This window comes from Pectinophora gossypiella, chromosome 2 (genome assembly GCF_024362695.1).
Source record: "Pectinophora gossypiella chromosome 2, ilPecGoss1.1, whole genome shotgun sequence".
In the NCBI taxonomy this organism is placed as follows: Eukaryota; Metazoa; Arthropoda; class Insecta; order Lepidoptera; family Gelechiidae; genus Pectinophora; species Pectinophora gossypiella.
In genome coordinates this window covers 6,623,938-6,644,326 of record NC_065405.1, presented here as the reverse complement: position 1 = coordinate 6,644,326, position 20,389 = coordinate 6,623,938, and the positions used below count along the sequence as shown (strand labels likewise).

At 36.3% G+C, this 20,389-nt stretch overlaps 4 non-coding genes across 4 annotated transcripts; 2 read left to right on the top strand and 2 right to left on the bottom strand.

The window, feature by feature from the left end:
- Positions 1-5,064: 5,064 nt before the first annotated feature.
- Trnap-ugg (transfer RNA proline (anticodon UGG)) lies at positions 5,065-5,136 on the bottom strand. Its single transcript has one exon. It is a non-coding gene; the product is annotated as a tRNA-Pro (tRNA).
- A 1,400-nt stretch (positions 5,137-6,536) lies between these two features.
- On the top strand, positions 6,537-6,608 carry Trnap-ugg (transfer RNA proline (anticodon UGG)). Its single transcript has one exon. It is a non-coding gene; the product is annotated as a tRNA-Pro (tRNA).
- Positions 6,609-7,383: 775 nt separating this feature from the next.
- Trnap-ugg (transfer RNA proline (anticodon UGG)) lies at positions 7,384-7,455 on the bottom strand. The gene has a single exon. It is a non-coding gene; the product is annotated as a tRNA-Pro (tRNA).
- A 157-nt stretch (positions 7,456-7,612) lies between these two features.
- Positions 7,613-7,684, top strand: Trnap-ugg (transfer RNA proline (anticodon UGG)). Its single transcript has one exon. It is a non-coding gene; the product is annotated as a tRNA-Pro (tRNA).
- Positions 7,685-20,389: the final 12,705 nt, after the last annotated feature.

The window sequence follows — 20,389 nt, the reverse complement described above, 5'->3', positions numbered from 1 at the left end:
TACACACCTTAATTAGATTGGCACACACTGCAAATACAATTTAGGTTAGTCACGGATTTAATAAAAGTGACGCTTTGTTCATTTTATCAATTTTAGTTTTATTGACAAATCGTTTCGCATTTGACTACAATTTTACCTGATAATAAGTGTTCTTTACAATTTGAGCGCTTTTCCTAATTGGGCGATAGACTGATTACTAGTAAGTAAGTAGGTAAAATGATTATTTTTCATAAGGAAACAAAAAATATTGATGCAATAAAAACCCCAACACCAATTCTTTGGTTTGTCTGTGGGAGTGGCATTCGCTTAAAATTATTATGTTTTATTATGCTAAGAGATCTTTTGCATAATATGTTTGTTTACTTAAATAAAGATTTACAGAATTTATTTCTATTGCCCTCGTGAAGTATGTTGACAAGCAGCTACCTATATTAAGTGAGTTTTTAAGTAGGCCATCATTTAGGTATCGTTGTTTAGAAAGAAGCACAATCATTTAACTTTGTAACTAAGTTAGTTTTACCGTATGAGAACTTCCAGCGATCCTCTTGTAAAATTAATATTATTATATGAGCTCTGAAAAGCGAGTACCTACCTATTATCATTTACAATTATTATATCCTAGCGGAACAAGCACATTAATTGTCATAATAATTATTATATTATTGATAATATTGGATATAACTTACTTAAATACTCAATTACATGAACTTGTTAATTATGTGTAACAGCCTCCGTGGTCTAGTGGTTAGAGCGTTAGGCTCACGATCTGGAGGTCCGGGTTCGATTCCCGATGGGGACATTGTCGAAATCACTTTGTGAGATTGTCCTTTGTTTGGTAAGGACTTTTCAGGCTTGAATCACCTGATTGTCTGAAAAAGTAAGATGATTCCGTGCTTCGGAGGGCACGTTAAGCCGTTGGTCCCGGCTATTAGCCGTAAAAACACCTCCACCAACCCGCATTGGAGCAGCGTGGTGGAGTATGCTCCATACCCCCTCCGGTTGATTGAGGGGAGTCCTGTGCCCAGCAGTGGGACGTATATAGGCTGGTTATGTGTATGTGTTAATTATGTGTACCGTTGCATGTAAGGCCTCAATTACCTACCAATTGTATCAATTGGATCTAGAATAACGTTATTGGAGGATATTATTATATTAACAACATTGGACACCAGACGACCTGTAGCACTATCTGAACATTATGCTTGTTACAAATACATTGCACTAGACCCAACATTTCAAATCTTTGCCAAAAAAGAATGTGTTCTGTCATTATTCACTGTACGGTACTAGGTGCACCGAACTTGAATATTATTATATAGGATTGTAGCACTGTTGTGGGTCCACTAATGTACTACTTCAATGACACGCACTGGTTACTGATAATTATTAATTTATTATAAAATTGAGGAGCACAATGTCGTAGTTATAAGATTTGGTAGCAGAGAGAGAAAAATATTGCCATATTAAAATATAACAAAAAAAGGTAAATTTGTTGGGTTACCAACACACATTGTTCTGCCTATATACGTCCCACTGCTAGGCACAGGCCTCTACTCAGTCAACCGGAGGGGGTATGGAGCATACTCCACCACGCTGCTCCAATGCGGATTGGTGGAGGTGTTTTATTACGGCTAATAGCCGGGACCAACATCTTAACGTACCCTCCGAAGCACGGAATCATCTTACTTTTTCGGACAATCAGGCGATTCAAGCCTGAAAAGTCCTTACCAAACAAAGGACAGTCTCACAAGGTGATTTCGACAATGTCCCCATCGGGAACCGAACCCGGACCTCCAGATCGTGAGTCTAACGCTCTAACCACTAGACCACGGAGGCTGTAGGATTTATTATCTTACTTAAGTAATTTCAGTCTTTCTGCAGAAACTAAAACAATTTATTTATTCAAGTAGTGTAAACTGGGGCTGGCGGTTAGGGAATCTGCACACAAAATCTGGATGCATTTCGTAGTAAACGTTGTACAGAGATTTTCCCGTGTAACCGCGCAATAAATGGATTCCTACCCCCACAAGAGGACTTAAAGCACCAAAGTGGCGCTTAACACGATCAAAGAGAATTTAGTTTTTAATTTTTTTTTAGCGTTGGACGAAAACAGATGTTTCCTGTCTGTGGTTGGGTATTGATGGAAAGTATTTTAAGACAAAATTGGCTGTACTATTAAAGTATGCCAGCAGTCATTAGAAGTTTTGGGACGGCTTGAACGATAATCCGCAGTGCAGTATCTAAATCAGATAGTACTCCTGGTTGATTGTGCGGAGACTGTTATGAAACACGAGTATTATTTCGTCCATAGCATCGCCATGAATATTTACCCTTTAATTAAATAGATAGACCTTTTTCAATCAATATTTCTTCATTGCTCACAAACGTAATATGTAATTACGTATAATTACGCATATACTTTTAATTTTTTTAAGCCATTCTAGATGTATGATCCTGTTGAAATTTTGATTGATTTCCTCTTAACCCACGCTTTTGTTTTGAAGTAGTCTAATACGAGTAGAGTAATAAAATAAAAGAAACAGAAAACATGCTGAATAAAAGAGTAACGTATTGTGATATAAACTTATTCAATATTAAGTAGTCGCTACATGAAGCAATAGTAACCCTGACACAAGGGTTGATGAGGTTAGTACTCCACCTCACAACCCACACGATAGAAGAAGAACTTATTCAATATTTATTTAAAAGAAACTACTCTCGTTGAGTGTGTCCCAGCTCTCCCCACAATGTGAACATTAGGGCAAACCTATCTGAGAACGGCGGAAGACGTTTCGCTGCCAAGTCGTTAGTGAATTCAACCGGGTCATGTTACTATGCTGAGCTTTATCAAAATTAATGTGAATAATGCATCCTTGAGGACTTTCAGATCTAAAACAGTTAGCTTTCAACTTGATTAATATACATTAAGACGAGAGTCGACTTCCAGAATACAGGACAGGCATAGCGGTAAAGAGTGGGGTATATGTCTCATTTTTGTACATAAAGCAGACATTCTCGCTGCACAAGGCACTATTACTAAGTACCCGCACAGCAGTTGCGACCATAATGCATCGCGCAGTGATATATCCCGCGGTCACCAGACCACATGGCCCAGAAAACAATTACGAAACAAAACACATTTTATACAAATAAACTACGGATTAGCCTGCAGTCGGACGACCTCAGTGCGCGGTTTTTCCCTTTTTCCCCCACAATAAATTGTGTATAAGGCCGGCACGCGAGTCACGCATAACATCTCATAGATTTATACCCCACACTTCTGTCCAAATTTAGATTTAGTGTTATGTTTAGCCATAATTCACTACAATTCTTAGGGTTTTCGCAGGATTAAGAGAAATAGTATTATAGGGTCAATGTTATTAATATTTTATTTTCACTTACCAAATGGTCTTTTTCGGTATTTTATGACGATGCAAAAAGTGCAGCGGTTTCCTAATTTATGTCGCTTGCTCATGGCAAATTGCAACGTGCACGGATTAAGAAAACTCTAGCAGAAAGAAAAATATTGCGACTAGAGTTGAAAGTAATTGCGTGCAATAACTATCCCAAAAATCGCACCGTAAACTCATAAAGCTGCCTTAATACGCGGCAATTAACCACCACTGCAGACATATGCTGGAGCTTAATAAAACCGGGGGAAGAAGAAGGGGGCGGGGATTTATTCATTGCTCGTCCTCACATATGAGTTTTACGTCATTTGGGCAAATTTTTCAAAGCCGAGCAATTTTTCCACGAAACGAGCGGACTTGCCCGTTTAAATAACACTCGTTAACTTTCTGCCCGGTAACGGACGATGGGATTATAATGGGAAATGTGATTTTTAAATGGTTTCATGAAAAAACTCGTTTTTAAAATTGCTTTAAAAATAATTTTGTTTTGGGTTCGTTCGTTCACCAAAAATATTTTGTAAGTACTACTAACATGTCCCCGACATTTGTTTTACCTCAGCATTTTCACATCTTTACATCACAACGTTCCTTCTCTATGCTTACTTTAAATTTAACGAGCGCTCCTCATAATTCCTCTCAAAAGTTTCAATTCATTTTATCAAAGGCAGTTCGAATAAAATACCACCTCAACAGAAATCTACTTCACTTCCATCGATCGTTTTCCCGGTAAATATTTCCACGCTCAACATTTTGAAGAAATTAAGGTATCTGACGCAAGATATGTAAAACCTGCCTCCACTATCCTGTGCTGAGGCTTAGCTTCCTGGACGTGGCTATGCGAAAAATTTAATTCATTGCCAGCAAATTTATATGCATACCGCGACTGCAGTTTATTAAGAATGCACCGCCTACCCTCGCTTGGGGCTCTAAAATAAAACGGTCAGCCTCGTACCATCCATTATACCACGTTGATGTATAGGTAAGAAAAATATATGAGGCTTTTTATATTTCTTATCCGTAAAAAAGGCCTTGTCTGCTGTTATTGTAAACATCAAAAAAGGTTCGTGATAAGTTGGGCAGGCATTAAATAGAGAAATGATTTTCAGAAGGCTCATGTGAGTTTTCTGCTCAAATGTTAGTAAAATTTCAGTGACATCAAAATTAAAAGCGTCTGATGCAAACACCGTATCCAATTTCCCTAAAATCAATATCCTTAAGCACTGCATTACACCAGTGATGTTGTTCTCCGATCTCCTGCAAAGTAAACGTCTCTGCATGAAATATGCATTAAATATTTACAGAGTCTCGGGCCAACCATTGCCTTGAAGTCGACTGAGAGATTTGCAATTCACCGAACATCCTTTTGAAAAAAAGCCACTGAACAAAGCTGGGGAAGTCGTGGAATCGAAATGAGCGTCTAAATAATGCCCTACATTGGACCGAATGCGGCTATTGCAATAGGGTTGAGGCCATTCCTCAAATAAAGATAAAAAATACCTTTTCTTTGACTTGGCCACGTTGGAAACATTGAGTCTTCCTGTACGCACTGATTTGCTACCTTTTGTATTTTAACTAGTTCAACATAAAAATGTATACAGTATAATGGTACCTACCTACAATTCTCATTAGATTTTGAATAAACGCAGCAAAAGCAGGGCCCGTCCGGGATTTGAACCCGGGGCCACTCACACCCAAAGCGAGTATCATACCACTAGACCAACGGGCCGGCTGCTTAATCAGCCTAAATTTACATAACGTCTCCAAAGTTATCAAAAAGAAATACCTTTAAACACTTGTGCAAATATTAGGCCTTTACTTAAGCATGAACTTCCTGCCTGAACTGCCTGCCCAGCAGTAGGACACAATACGAGTAAAAGGCTAGAAAAATCTTTATTATGATTTTCTATTAAACTTTTCTATAGATAAAAATTAATTAATGTTACGGACGAATGTGAATCAAAAATCACACGGCCCGTTGGTTTAGTGGTATGTCGCTTTGGGTGTGAGTGACCCCGGGTTCAAATCCCGGACGAGCTCTACTTTTATAAATCCAGATTAAGATAAAACTATTACTTATAAACTTTAAAAATGGCCAAAAATAGTTGTGTAAAAAGCAACGGGCCAGCTCACTAAGGGACATTTATTTACCGAAACGCCAAGACCATGTTGCCAGCAATATCGCCAAACAATTTATGTTGAAATTGCTTTGTTCTCAAGACGTCACCAAGTGAGTTACCTGCCATACATTTTTTTTTATGGGAGATAGCATTTGACCACAATCTCACCTGATGGTAAAAGGTGACGATATGGCCGAGGATAGAACATGTTAAATACAATAGCATTGACATATTTCATTTAAGCACAATAAATTTGTATCTGCCCTCAAAGCGTTAGAACAGATGTAACATCAACTTTTCTTTTCTTTTTTGTATTACTTACTTAGTTATTGTTAATTTTTAATTTATTACTTCGTCTAGTTCTCAGTGATGCATGTATTAGTTATAAGTGGAGACTTCATTGGCCAATATAGGACCATCTTATGTGTTTGATACACATTAATGCGGAAAAGAAAAAGATGGAAAGGAAGAACCTAACCACTTGCGCTGTCCTCATACACCTGAAAATAGCCCAGCTCAAAGAAAAAAGGGAAACACTCACGTGATCAGCTTCTCTGTTCTTCTTACTAGACACTATTTGCATTTTTAAATTGTTATTTAAGCTGTTTGTTTCCCGTTTTGAAATAAATAAATAAATTAATGTTTACCTAGAAAGTGCCTATTCACTTTTGCCTTGAAGAGGCCGATTGTACTTATCGGGAAACAGATTCGCGGGCAGAGAATTGCGGACCTAAGCCGTTCGAATAAGAAAGGAGGAAGCAAAATGATTCCTACAAGCTGGTGGGATTTTAACGACGTTGGGGTGGGATCCCAGCACACATTTAGTTGCCTGAAGATGAAAAGAGGATGATGGGAATAATGAGTAGTCCTAGTTTCTGTTGGAATTTCATTTCTACTGATAAAATCTGATGTTGATTACTTATATACTTTATTTATACAAGTGTGCAAGGTTATTTGTTTGTCGGTTTTCACTAAATGTGTAGCTTAATATAAATTGATTCCTTCAGCCGGCCCGTTGGTCTAGTGGTATGATACTCGCTTTGGGTGTGAGTGGCCCCGGGTTCAAATCCCGGACGGGCCCTGCTTTTTGCACATTTACAGTAGTCTCTAATGATTTAAAAAAATGTTTTTTCTTGTAAAGAGTCTGTTTAAATCTTAGGTCTCAAATAAATATGTGTCACTATTATTTTTGTGACTACTTTCCGCCTCATCGTCGCCTGCCCTACGATACTATGTTTACATATTACTCATATTATATACGTAATGTCATATCTGAGACCAAGAAAATACTAAACTATTTACTGAACTGTCTCCGTGGTTAGGTGGTAAGAGCATTAGGCTCACGATGTGAAGGTCCGTGTTCGATTCCTGATGGGACATTGTCGAAATCATTTTGTGAGACTGTCCTTTGTTTGGTAAAGACATTGCCGGCGTGAATCACTGATTTTCCGATTAAGTAAGATGATTCTTTGCTTCGGAAAAAAATACATCACAATTGACCCGCAGTGGAGCAGACTGGTGGAATATACTTCATACCCCTTCCGGGTTTTTGACAGGAGGTCAGTACCCAGGAGTGACGTATATAGGCTGTTTATGTTAAGCATGTTATGTCATTCAATAGATAGGTTCGTATTTGATTGCAATCTGATTAGACAGTAAGTAATGAGGGGATTCAAATTTACATATTAATACTACAAAAAATATTTCAATCATCCCAACCTTGAATCCCATCAATCATACCTATTGTGTAAAATTAAATCCTACCAAAAACATTCTGTAAGAAACTACACTCGACTTGGGGGGGGCACTACCGTGCCCCCCGATCTAATTATCTTTTTTTTTAATCAATAAAAACAGGGCCCGTCCGGGATTTGAACCCGGGGCCACTCACACCCAAAGCGAGTATCATACCACTAGACCAACGGGCCGCTTGACGTTGGTACTTTAATTTTCCTACTCTTTTATAAATCGAAATAATTTCATAATAGGACTTATCCTATTAGTATTATTTGCACAGGTGCTAGTAGCTTTATTTTTGGTTATTGATTGCCTTTGTAACTTCTAATTTAATGTCATATATCAGCCGGCCCGTTGGTCTAGTGGTATGATACTCGCTTTGGGTGTGAGTGGCCCCGGGTTCAAATCCCGGACGGGCCCTGCTTCCTACTTGTCATCGGTACTAATTAGCTTTTTAATTAATAAGAGTAGGTACTCGTACTCCGCGAATTTCAACCAAAATTGTATTCCAATTATAAATGTGGCTGGCCATAAATCTTTGTTATTTGACGTATATGTTTTCATCAAATACTATTTAAGTAATGGTTAAAAAAAGGAAATACTCATAAAAAACCATAGCGCGATAAAATTAAGTCTTTGTGTAAAAAAGGTTGTGAGAAGCTGCAGTAGTTTTAGGCGGATGAGACGTTCGTTATGTAAAAATTGACGATTCAAAGTGTAACTATGTTACCTACTGAATAAAGATATTTTTGAATTGGAATTTTGAAAGAAACAGATTTATTTGGTTTAAAATTTTATACCATGTTTATTTGTAGACATATCTATACTTACTCTCTTTTTTGTTAAATCTAGGATCGAACACGTTTTCAGTCGACATATCATTAAATTACATTTCCAACTGAAAAATATGCTTCGGAATGTCATTTATATTTGAGTAATTAATTCCCTTCGGTTGACGAGTCTTACCTGGTACCAGTTTATAACATTAGTGATTACTTTTTAACGCAGATGTATTAATGTACCTGTTGGAGGCGGTGTTAGCTCCGGTAAATAAAACTCCTTCGAGATTAATAAGTCATATTGCCAGAGCAAAATATATTACAAAAAAAAATTTATTAAGATTTTGATGTTGTCAACAGTATCTGGTGGTGTTTTTCTGCTTTTTTAAAATTATGTATTTATTTATTTAATTCCGGCAATTAAGGCCCATACAATGGCACCGATACCTGTTGACACCTCCTAGTTTTATTTTAAGTTATACCCGTCATTTTCTTATCCGCCGAAAAGGAAAGGGACGGATGATTGTCAACAAGTTAATTTTAAAATTAATGAATAACCCATGCGAATAAAATAGGCATAAATAGGCAAATAGGCATTGTTTCTTTCTTTCTTTTCTTTCTTTTATCTCGGTGGTATGCAATCCGTTTGAGACCTCGACCTTCGACGGCGATATGGCTCACCCTTTGTCACGTTTGTCTAACTGAAACCTCGGTGAAGCATAGGTACTTAGTTCATCATGCGATGAATTTACCTCAGCCTACCTTAATTGGGAATACTTATAATTGTAAGGTTATGTGCTGTTTATTATTTTAAAAATTAATAATTTGGTAGCTACCTCTTCTATGGCTTTTAATGCTTTGTAACAAAGCTAGCGAATAACATCTTTTTTCGTAATTTTGCACTCTTATGCAATTAAGATATATTTTATTCCAACCACTATTAACAGGAACTATCCAAAAAACTGCAATAACCGTTGGGAAAGCCAATTTTGTCCCGCCGCAAACGAATCTGGAGCGATCATAACTCTTGATTTTTCATATAATCGGAAATCGACGATCGACTTGAATGGGACATTAGAGAAGTGCTCGCTCGACTGTTACATCCCCGCAGGCATTCTAATAGACTTCGCTCCTGGCAAGAACATGGAGGTAGAAATACATTTCTGGAAAAAAATATCTACCATAGTGTCATGGACTTAAAAAGTAAGTATCACATGACACATAAATAGCCGATATATACTTCCCAGTGCTGAGCACAGGCCTTCCTTCAATCAACCGGAGGAATGAAGAAAGAAAGAAAAGAAGGTAGAAAGTAGCATCCCCTTGGCATTATTCCGTTTTCCACAGGGTCCGCTTACCTAATCTTTGACAGGTCCGGAAAAGGAGGTAGACAATAAGTATCACTATTAATTTTTATTGTATAAACTTCTACTCTGCTCTTTACTCCTCTTCGGCATGCCTATAATTACCTAATTGTTTTCTAGGTTTGGATTTCTCAATACAATATTATGTAATTTCTAATGCTCCCCTACTTTTTATACTATGCTGTAAAATAGCTTTGGAAAATCCTGTAGCTATAGGAGGAGACGTCAAAGTTTTCAGTATGTATATCAAATTTAGTGTTTTTTGTGTGTGATTGATGAATGTAAAGGGCGCAAGAGTAGTGTATCGGGATCGAAGCGATTGGAATTCCATAGTCTCTGCTTACCTCGGTGGAAAATAGGCGTGAGTTTATGTATGTAGCACCCCTTGAAAGACATTATAGGACAGGTTGACTTTTGTTTAGTCCATTTTGCAACACACATTTTTTATAGTAGACAATTTTAGCATATTAAATTGTTCTGATTACGAGTATGTCATTTGATTTTTTACCTTATCTGTGGTTATAATTCCTTATAAGATTGAAAATTCTTACATCGCGTACTATCGTACGTCGGCAGAATTTTGGCCTGTTTTCATAGTGACCCCGCACATTAGCGTCTTGGAGCGTCATCATCGTGCCAGCGTCCGCGCAACGCCGACGGCGCGGCAACGCGACGCGACGCCAGCGTTGGCTGGCTGCCGCACGCCGAGCGAGCGCGGCGGCGCTGGCGTCGCATGTTCCTATATAGCTAAGTTTTCCATCGACTGAAAAGAAAGATGGAAATAAATTATTGCTTCGTAACTTCGCCGGGAATTTGTGTCGAAGTACAACAACAATTCTATATAGGTACGAAAATACTTGTCGCATCCAGAATTCCTACATCTGTCTTAAGAAGCGCGCCGTTATTAAACGCATCAATTCGACGGCCGTCACCGAATAGCGCGTGTACTCACAGCCTCGACAGTTATTGCCACCTCATGTAATTCCAGTTTGGCAGCCAGTTACACGTTTATTGCTAAGCTACTAGATTAAGTATTTAGGGAATTATTAGCTTTTGCCCGCGACTTCGTCCGCGTGGCGTGTTATAAAAGAGAGATTTTTGTGTGCGTGGAAGTGCATATCAAATTTCAAGCATCTAACTTATGCAGTTTAGAGTTTTTCATACAATTTCTTTTTCCCGCTAACTCCCATTTTTCAAAATACAGCCATAACTAAACTTTATATTTACTAAGGTATGCATGCATGCTAGATTGAAGACATCTATCTTACGCGGTTTCGATTTTTTCATACATATATTTTTTCCCGCTAACTCCCGTTTCCGTGGGAATTTTGCAATATCCTGTTGCAACTAAGCGTTAAGTTAACTAAGGTATCTGCATGCCAAATTTCAAGCGTCTAACTTAAGCGGTTTAGATTTTTCATACAAAAGGATTTTCCCGCTAATTCCTGTTCCCGTGGGAATTCCGGGAATTCCTTTCTTAGTGCACCTCTACGGTACCTATGCTACGTCCCTTCCAAATTTCAAGTGCCTACGTTTAGCCGTTTAGGCTGTGCGTTGATATGTCAGTCAGTCAGTTTCTCCTTTTATATATGTAAGTGAATTGTAAAATTCTTATGAGAATAAATTTTTCTTAAACCTGATATATTTAGAGATAGAGAGACGTGTTGATGTTTGTAATAAATATCCCCATATCAGTATATCCCCTAAGGTGCCAGCAAATTATTTTTTCCGCATTGTACGCATTGCCACAATTTTCAGTCTGTGATAATAATTATCAATCCATATTAAAACTGAAAATTCTGACAGCGCGTACGATTCGGAAGAATTTTGGTCTGCTGTCAGCTTAAGTCTACTTACTAAAAGTACAGATGAGTTGCGGTGGAGCTAACGGGATTTGTGCAAAGCTCTTTTTTATAGCTTTTTGTTTGTATCTGAAAAAAACTATCAACAATAAGGATACGTACATTTACAATTACTTCTACGTAAATGTTCTAGAAATTCGTTCTTAAACATTATTTAATATACAATACAATATATTCATCCGTTCTTAAGATATAGTGCGTAGAGTGGGGCGCAATTGACCGTTTGTTTGGCAATATTTAAGTGCTGCGAATTTACACAAACAGATATGTATATTATAAGAAGGTACATATGACTTTTTAAAATAACTTCTAGGACCCCCTGTGCTTAGGTTTTTCTTGCAGCTTCTTTTCCCCGGCTATACAGGTTGTGAGAAGCTACAGTAGTTTTAGGCGGATGAGATTATGTAAAAAACGGAGTTTCAAAGTGTAACGATGTTACCTACTAAATAAAGATATTTTTGAATTTGAATGTTGTTTATCCTCAAGCGGAACATAATGCCCATATTAATATTATCTACGTCATAATTACATTCATCAGCACAAACACGTCATATATTTCAGTATACCAAACATTATTAATATCTAAAGGGTAGGCGGTTCCTCTGGTTTACGTTGTGATTATATCCGCTATGAGAAAGTTTCATTACGTAGGTACCGAGATTAGTAAGTAAGCTCAATATCGATGTTGGTGATGTTAGCAAATTCGTCATAATAGCACCAGCACTACTTACTAATGACTTTTCGCATTTGCTCACAACCTAACTGTTTATGGTACCTACTAAAATAGAGCGCAGTAAAATTTACGCCTTCCAACATTTGGCTGTTTTATTGCTGCTTAATGTATGACTCTGTTGCGATGCTGGGAACAGAAGTAAGTAGCAGCTTTTATATTTTTTTTTCACTTTCGTTTTTGTATTCATTTTTAATTAAGGCCGTTCTTATGCCAGGAAATATACCGAACACTGTGGGTACCCAGACGTACATCCAATATTTAATCGTTATTTGCGGCTAATAAAATGAAAACTCATAAATAAAACTGCGGTGGAAAATTAGATATAGGTGAGTACCTACTAAGCTGTGATGCTTTCTCACTTACGTTACGCTTAATTGACGCTCGAAAATCGAAAATATACCTACATATTATGTACTTACATATTATGTCTATAGAGCTGACAAAAATGGCCGACTTGTTTGAACTTTTAACACACTTATCTACTCAGTATAAACTTATCCATCACAATTTTCCAAGTAAAACACTAGATAAAAGGCTAGACAAACTTATATTGTCACGTACACGGACTAACGGCGTGATTATAACGTAGAAACAGATACGAAAGATCAAAAAGAATGGAGGATTAAAAGCTATTGGCTCCCTGGCTCACTGCCCATCCAATTTTCTTTGTTGACGTCTCGTGGGAGCCACACTAAGATTATCTTAACAAAACAAAGATGGCCTAAGTTCAAGCGTCTTCCGTAACAATGTAATCGTTCCCTTTATCAAATAGAAAACAATAACCTATTTTAGGCATAGTTTTATTTTGTTTAGGGATTATATTTAATTTTCCTTCATAGCAACACATTCCATATCTTCTAGCTATTGTCCGTCCCGGTTATGAACGCATGCAGTAGATTTACCCCATTTATTTAGGCTATTTGACAACCTGGTTCTACTTGTTATGAAACGTCAAATCGAAAATGTGTGACGTTATCAGTAAATGCAGTCAAAAGTCGTACTAATTGTTACTTAATATATAATTTAATTTCGAAAATAATTAAAAAAGAAAAATGAGATTGATTTTTGATCTTGTTAGACTGGCTTCTATTTATAGATTAGCATTTTATAATTTATCTTTGACCCGATGAAATACTCCCCTAATTTAAGATTTCCTAAAGCCTCGGTTAAGCTATATCTAAACAAAACATATCCAATAGAAAACAACCAGACACCCTTACGATACAAAATGTATGGTCCAAGTACGTGTTCGAAAGTAAACATTCCTTTGCGACGAAACACTCTAAATTCTTCTCTATACATGGTAAATTCTCCGTGTAATAACGTCCAACAATTCTATTAGTCCGTGTCTTAGAGTCTGCATTCTATCGTTTTGTCTCGTGTTTGGTAATTGCCGTCCGAAAATGCGTCTACGTCCTAACGACCGTCGGGCTATTCTAATAGATCTAATACGGACTCGTACCTAGTATCGCCCCCTATCTATAACGACCTGTTAACGGCATCTTGCTAAATACGAGACGGTATATCACGTACGAATGTCGACTTGTCGAGGTACAATCGGACACGAAGGTTTGGGGTCACAGGTTAACTTGATTTTGGACCTTATTCAGCAAAAAAGACTATGTATATTGTATTGTATTATACTTAATGTAATTTTAGTTTTGCACAACTTTAGGATAAAAATCTACATTAGATTTATTGGTAGCTATTTCGCCGAGTGTACCTAAATTTAGCATTTTGGTCGCTAAATTTGGAATAGTCATTCGGATTCACATTAAATTGAATTTCTAAAACTAAGTGACTTTCATTAGGCACCTATTATTCCTGTTACTTATAATTTACTCACTAATATTCAAAGGTTTATAATTAAATTTCGGTAATATTCAGATAGAATTTTCTGCTTTCTGTCTACCGAAGATAGTGCTCATCATGTGTCGAAAGAATACCAAACAATTTTAATTTCTAATGTCTATCCCAGAATTATGTTTTATTTAAAAGCTTTCTACTGAAATTTGGTAATATTGAAGGTAATGTTGAAGTTAGCATACTAATTTTATAGGCTTCTTTAAAGTAAAAATAACTCCATTTTATACAGTCAAATTGGGAAAGAACGCCTACACACACTTAAAAGTAGATATATTCTCATTCGATTGCCTAATACTATTTCACATATTCTGCCATATCTTATCCACTAATAGATTTTTAAACCGGTGGATCGCAAATTCGATAAAATCAAAGTTATCTCACCAGAAAAACTTGGCCTATATCACCACTTTTAAAGATAAATCTTATTGTGGTGACCAAACCAAACAGAACCAAAGAGAAGTATAATCATATCGCCAAACACAAAGCGTTTGTTGACGACACTCCAGCCATTCTAGCCGATGGTACCTTCAGCTTTACGGTCAATAACCCTCAATAAATGTCTTGCGAATACACCCGCTCCCGGTATTCTGGAATTGATGCCCAGATATCGACATCCTGTAGATTTCCGTAGTGCTCACCGCACTTGAGTAATGCGTTCCCTTAACGACACTACCTATGCGTTTACGTATGTATGTGATGACCGAAATCAGGTTATAAGGTGTTATGAATTTCGTATGTAGTTCGACGATTTTATTTGATAGTTGGGCTTATGGTATTGTTATCTCATAAACGTGTCTTTACTAATTTGAATCTGGAATTTTCAGTCTAGAGATAGGTTTCTTCCGACTCTACAACTCTTATGTAAATGTTTGACAGGTAAGTAAATTTAATAATTTCCACTTTTTTAATTATTATATATTTATACATATAGGGTTATGTTTTAATACGTTACTATGCCTGTAAAATTTAATTTCTTTTCGAATTCTTCATCTTTTTAACAACCAGCATGCAATTTTTTTGTTGTTGTTTGTTTTCGAGATAATCATATAGTAAGTACTTATAAATATTATTTTCACACGATATAAGCATTATCCAGCCCGTAAGATTCAATAAGTGCATCTGTTATTTGGACAAGTTAAAATTCTACAGCCGTCTTCTCCAACACTCGCAACACACTTAGATCTTCACGAAATATTGTGAAAATGAGAACAATGTCGTGTTCTCTGTCACCCCTGCTTGGGTTGAGTTGCCAGTTAATTTATCATTGTGTCTCATAATATCCCTTGCTGTCGTGTCGATGCTCAGCTGTCTTGGACGTGTTGACCAAACGAATGGAGTGCTATGATGACGAAATTAATAGATTTCTTTATCGAAATAGGTAATTTGTGTCTCGCATTATTTGTGTTTTAGTAATTTCCAACGTGACAGTGAGTAGATGATAGATTAATATCTAGCTCGTTATATTTTTTACAATAGATCAAAGTACCTATCTACAAATTCGTAACTGTGATTTTTACGTCGCGACGAAGCTCATTATTACAATAGTCATTATTCTGAATGAATTTCTAAACTATATTCGCTTTGTTTTAAATTAGAAGATTTTCTTTTAAGTTGTTGGTTATTTATTATTATGCTATTAAAGTTTGTTAAATTTAATAAGACATTGGAAGTCCTAATTATACTGCTTTGAAAAATGAATTATATATTATATAATTTACACTAAGTATACTAAGTATTGATTTACTTATTATTCGTGTTGATTTAAACATAATACCCCGTGTAAGTCCCACTGCTAGACACAGGCCTACACTCAATCATTTTTTTTTGTTGATTACATATTACAATTTATCTGAAAAAAAAAAAAACAAACTATTCAAAGCATTTTCGTTAATGTTTTATTCAAAATTTAATTTCACAACACACTCCTGAGATAATTACTCAAACAAATTTTCAGACGAACTTGTCTACAGATGGTGCAATCCCTTCAACCCTGGTTCCTTTTTCCAGAAACTTCTCAAATATGTGAGTTGGATAAGGGTCGGCACCTGCATCTACATACATAATGGCACATTAAGGTAGGCAGTTGGATGCCACTCCTACCAGATGTCGCTCTGCCTTACAAGGGTCCGTTGAAATGAACCAACTTGTTTTCAATTAACGCTTTATTTCGACCAGCATTACATTTAGAAGTTGAAATTTATAGTTCGTTTTAAACGAGTTTTCGGAGATCTTTGATATGAATGGAGAGAGAGCAAATAATCTGGGTAATGCACTCGTACTTTAGTAATATGATAGTCTATCAGAGATGGAAGTATAGCTAAGTCTATCCAAGGTGACTTATTTAGAGCTTAAATAGTTTTTATTTTATAGAGAGATTAGAGAGAAAAATCAATTGATTGCTATTTATCTAAAAACTTATCGACGCGAGAGTCGCAACTGTAATTATTTTTAAAATGTTATTGTTTAATTTAATTTGAAATGTTATTGTTTAATTTAAATAAAACTAGTAAGTAATTATTGGGAATAAAAAAATACAGCGGGTATTATAAAGTCTTTAATTCTTAATGATAATGTTCCAAATTCAAATTTAAAAAACAAATTTCATGTTTGTTAAATAGAATTTGGGAAGCGTTTCGAGTTTTTTGATAAGAAGTATAATTATTTATTTATTGCCTGCATAAAAATTGGAGAACCCGACATAAACACAAATTTTAATACACATACATATAGATACACAAAATTAATGAAACTTATATAACACCTCTCTTCGCGTTGCGTCGGGGTTAATTGTGGGATAAAGCAAGTTAATTATAAATTTTCAAACAGTGCTTTTAATTATTAAAGCCGAAATAAACGAATTCCGAGTCCCAGGTGAGAGTGACAAGTGAGTTGTCCCCTAATTTATCAGGTTTAGGCTTAGTCCCTTATCACGTGACGTCATCTGTTTCCACCGACTGTCAATCTTTCTCTTGCGTAATCATTGAAGTGTGTTACGAATATGAAAGTTTCTTTTTTTTAGAATCGTATTTTGAGTATCTGATGGAATTTTACCCGACTGCGGCGAAGCAAAATGGAGGGTTATGTGTTTGACCGCTATATATGTATGTGTGTATGCACATCTATTCCAACCTAACTTCTAAACCACTTGTAAGAATTTAACAAATGAGGTGTCACTAGAAGCGTCTTGATTGTCCGGTGGTTATAGGCTGTGTAACGTTATGCCTAATTCAATGTGGCGCCCTCTAGAGAACGTTAACTGAGGACAAAACAATATTTTTTTCGAATGTTATTGTAGTGGCTTAATTTGCACATTTCAAAGATGTACACATTGTTAGCTTTTATCTATGGGTTTCCTTGTATTTACTCGATAATTACGTCGAATCAATAACATGTCTGGTAAGACATGTTCCGTATAGGTTTTATCTTCAAATCTTGCATAAAACATGTATCAAAGAACGTTATCTTAATAAATAAGACCTGAATATAATATAAATAAAAATATAAGTTTAAACACTACGGAAAAATTCGGGCTTTTGTTTTTAAACTTATATTTTTTTACATATTATGAGAACAATGACATCCTATTCTTCTACTCTTTGAACACGTTATATTTTTGTGACAAATTATCAACACTTCCTACACTTCTCTTAGAAAGATTTTGCTCGTATTTAACTGAAATAACGCGATATCTCGGCGGTAATAAATAAAAAATAAGAAGCGTGTCGTGATGGATACCGCCCCAGGGTAATCATCGTCCAAGAGGCTGAGGATATAAACCTCTATAATAACACTAGCTTTTGCCCGTGGTTTCGCTCGCGTCAAATTCAGGGTAATACGGTCCCCTTTCCTAATGTACTTATCAATTTTTAGCTTCCTACCTTGAAAACTGCATTCAGTATTCACCTTTTTACCCGCAGTCAGATCAAAAGGTGAATACTGGTTATGACGACTGATGGTGATAAATGAAGAAAATCATGATATTTGTGATCCTGGTAACCCCCGCCTGGAATGGGGCTCACGAGTAAACTATTATTTGGTGAATAGACTTATACACACAAACACAACATCCGTGGTCTAGTGGTTGGAACGTTGGGCTCAAGATTTGAAGGTCTGGCTTCGATTCCCCATGGGGACATTGTCGAAATCACTTTGTTTGGCTAGATCATTGCAAGCTGAATTACCTGAATGTCCGAAACGGTAAGTTGATTTGGAGTGGTTCGAAAAGTACATTAAGGTATAAGGTAGCCCGCTACTAACCCAAATGCAAGAAAAAGCCAACCCGTACTGTATTAAGTTGACTGAGCCCAGAACCAGAAGTGGGATATAATATAATAGGTATACCATTTATGTTTTGTTTAATTTTCCGATAAACCGTCGTAAGTGCGTATAAGTCCATAGAAGCCACTTTTTTTCTTTTTGACGTGACTTATTGTTGATATGTCGCAAATGGCATTAACTACTTGGTCGGATGTTAATACCCAGACAATTAATTACTGTCCTAGTCAACCAAACAAGATTATTCTACAAGTTGAAAAGTTTTCTTCCTTGGTAAACATTGGCTAGGTACTTTAGTAGGCGTGTTCAGAGTTCAACGACCTACTATAATTAAAACAGACAAAGGAAGATGCTACATTGACGTAGGTTTTTATCACTTTTCTAAGCATGAATGAAAAGAAATATAGTAAAAAAAATTAAAAAATAATGTTTATTGGCAACAAACAAGATACAAGCAGCTAGAGGCTGATGCCTTCTTTTAAGCTAATAGGGCCTGTCTTAGAAGGCACCGCTCTTCCAAAGTAGGTAACAATAACATTTTATGCTTTTATTTTATTGTTCTACCATGCTTATACATTACTACTATAATTTACATACATGCAAAGGAGGGATGTGCCAGTGTGTGTGTGCATGTGTGCATGTGTATGAATGTGTATTGGAGTTTGGGTTTTTGAATATTTGAGTTATAGAATAATCGAATTGGATTAGCCCTACGACATTGTCTTGGGATCGGAGGAAGCACAAGAGATAACTAGTGCAACCTCCACTAACCTATCAAAATATCTTCAATATCATTATAAGTATTTATACGAACTCGAAGGTGCTGTCATACTGCGCATCTATAGTTCACTAATATTCTTCTCTTCTTCTATCGTGTGGGTTGTGAGGCGTCAGGGTTATTATTGAGCCGCCAAAGGCCCCTGACGTGTCTCAAGTAACGACTGCGTACTTACATCAGTAAGTAGTAACCGGGACCAACGGCTTAACGTATCTTTCGAAGCACCGGTCATCTTACTTCTAGACAATCAGTTGATCACCAGGATTTGAACCCGGGACCTTCGGATCGTGAGCAGAACGCTCAACCACTGGACCACGGAGGCTGTTAACAACTAACAATGACTACTAGGTAATAGGTAGATCATTTACTAGGTAAGTTCAAATAAATAAAGACGTTTTCAATAAATGGCATTTCTTCTTGCGGACTAGATTCTGAAGCTTGAATTTGAATGATAATGTTCAAATTGTATGAGAGAGAGATATTGGTGTATGCATTATTATATCACTACCACAGGTTAACGACCGTCGCGCCATAATGATTAATATCGATTAATAAACTTTGTTATCCAGACTGGAAACTTACACATGTACCCTGCTAGTACGAAGCTCCTTTTCTTAAATTATAAATATTTGACATGCTGAATAAACTTGAGCAAGAAAAAAATAAAATAAAAATATGTCAAAAATCATAAACCTAACCTTCATCTAACCATATTTCAATTATTATTTATATTTAGTTTGAAAATAATTTCTTAATCTTCATTTTATAAATGAAATGAAATGATTTATAAATGAAGATGAAAAAAAATACTAAATGTAATATGCTTTTCTATGCTCCTTCAATAATAAATTTTGACCGGCCGAGAAGTTCATGCCATTTGCGGTAAGTCTACATTAAGTCATGTCAAAAAAAAAAAACAGTAAGTAATTCAATTTTTATTCAGGTATTTATACAAATGTTCGACTATCTTTCTTTAAGTATATACTAGTTCAATAAAAATATATGTTTAAAAACGAAAACCCGCGGAAAAATGACGCTCTAAAAGGTATGAAACAAGAAAATAGGTATAATTCTCTGAAACTCTTCCGAATAGTGATATTTAGGAGATAGCCGTGGTCGTATACCGTGGTAAATAAACTCTTAGGACAGATTGGCATACGACCACCTCATTTGTTAAATTCTGACAGGTGGTTAAGAAGTTAGATTGGAATTGGTGCATACATAGCGGTCAAACACATAACCCTCCTTTTTTCTTCGCCGCAGTCGGGTAGATAGGCCAAACGTTACCCTATTAAAACCAAATAATTATTATTTGGATTGCCGAACACAATAAACAACATTTATGAAACAAATAAAAGAGAAGGTGCAGGTCGTGTCGTATCTGGAGGTAGCCGGGTGAGAGCCATCAGCGCTCCTAATTTGTCCGGACAAGTAGTTAATGCCATTTGAGACGAATCTACAAAAAAAG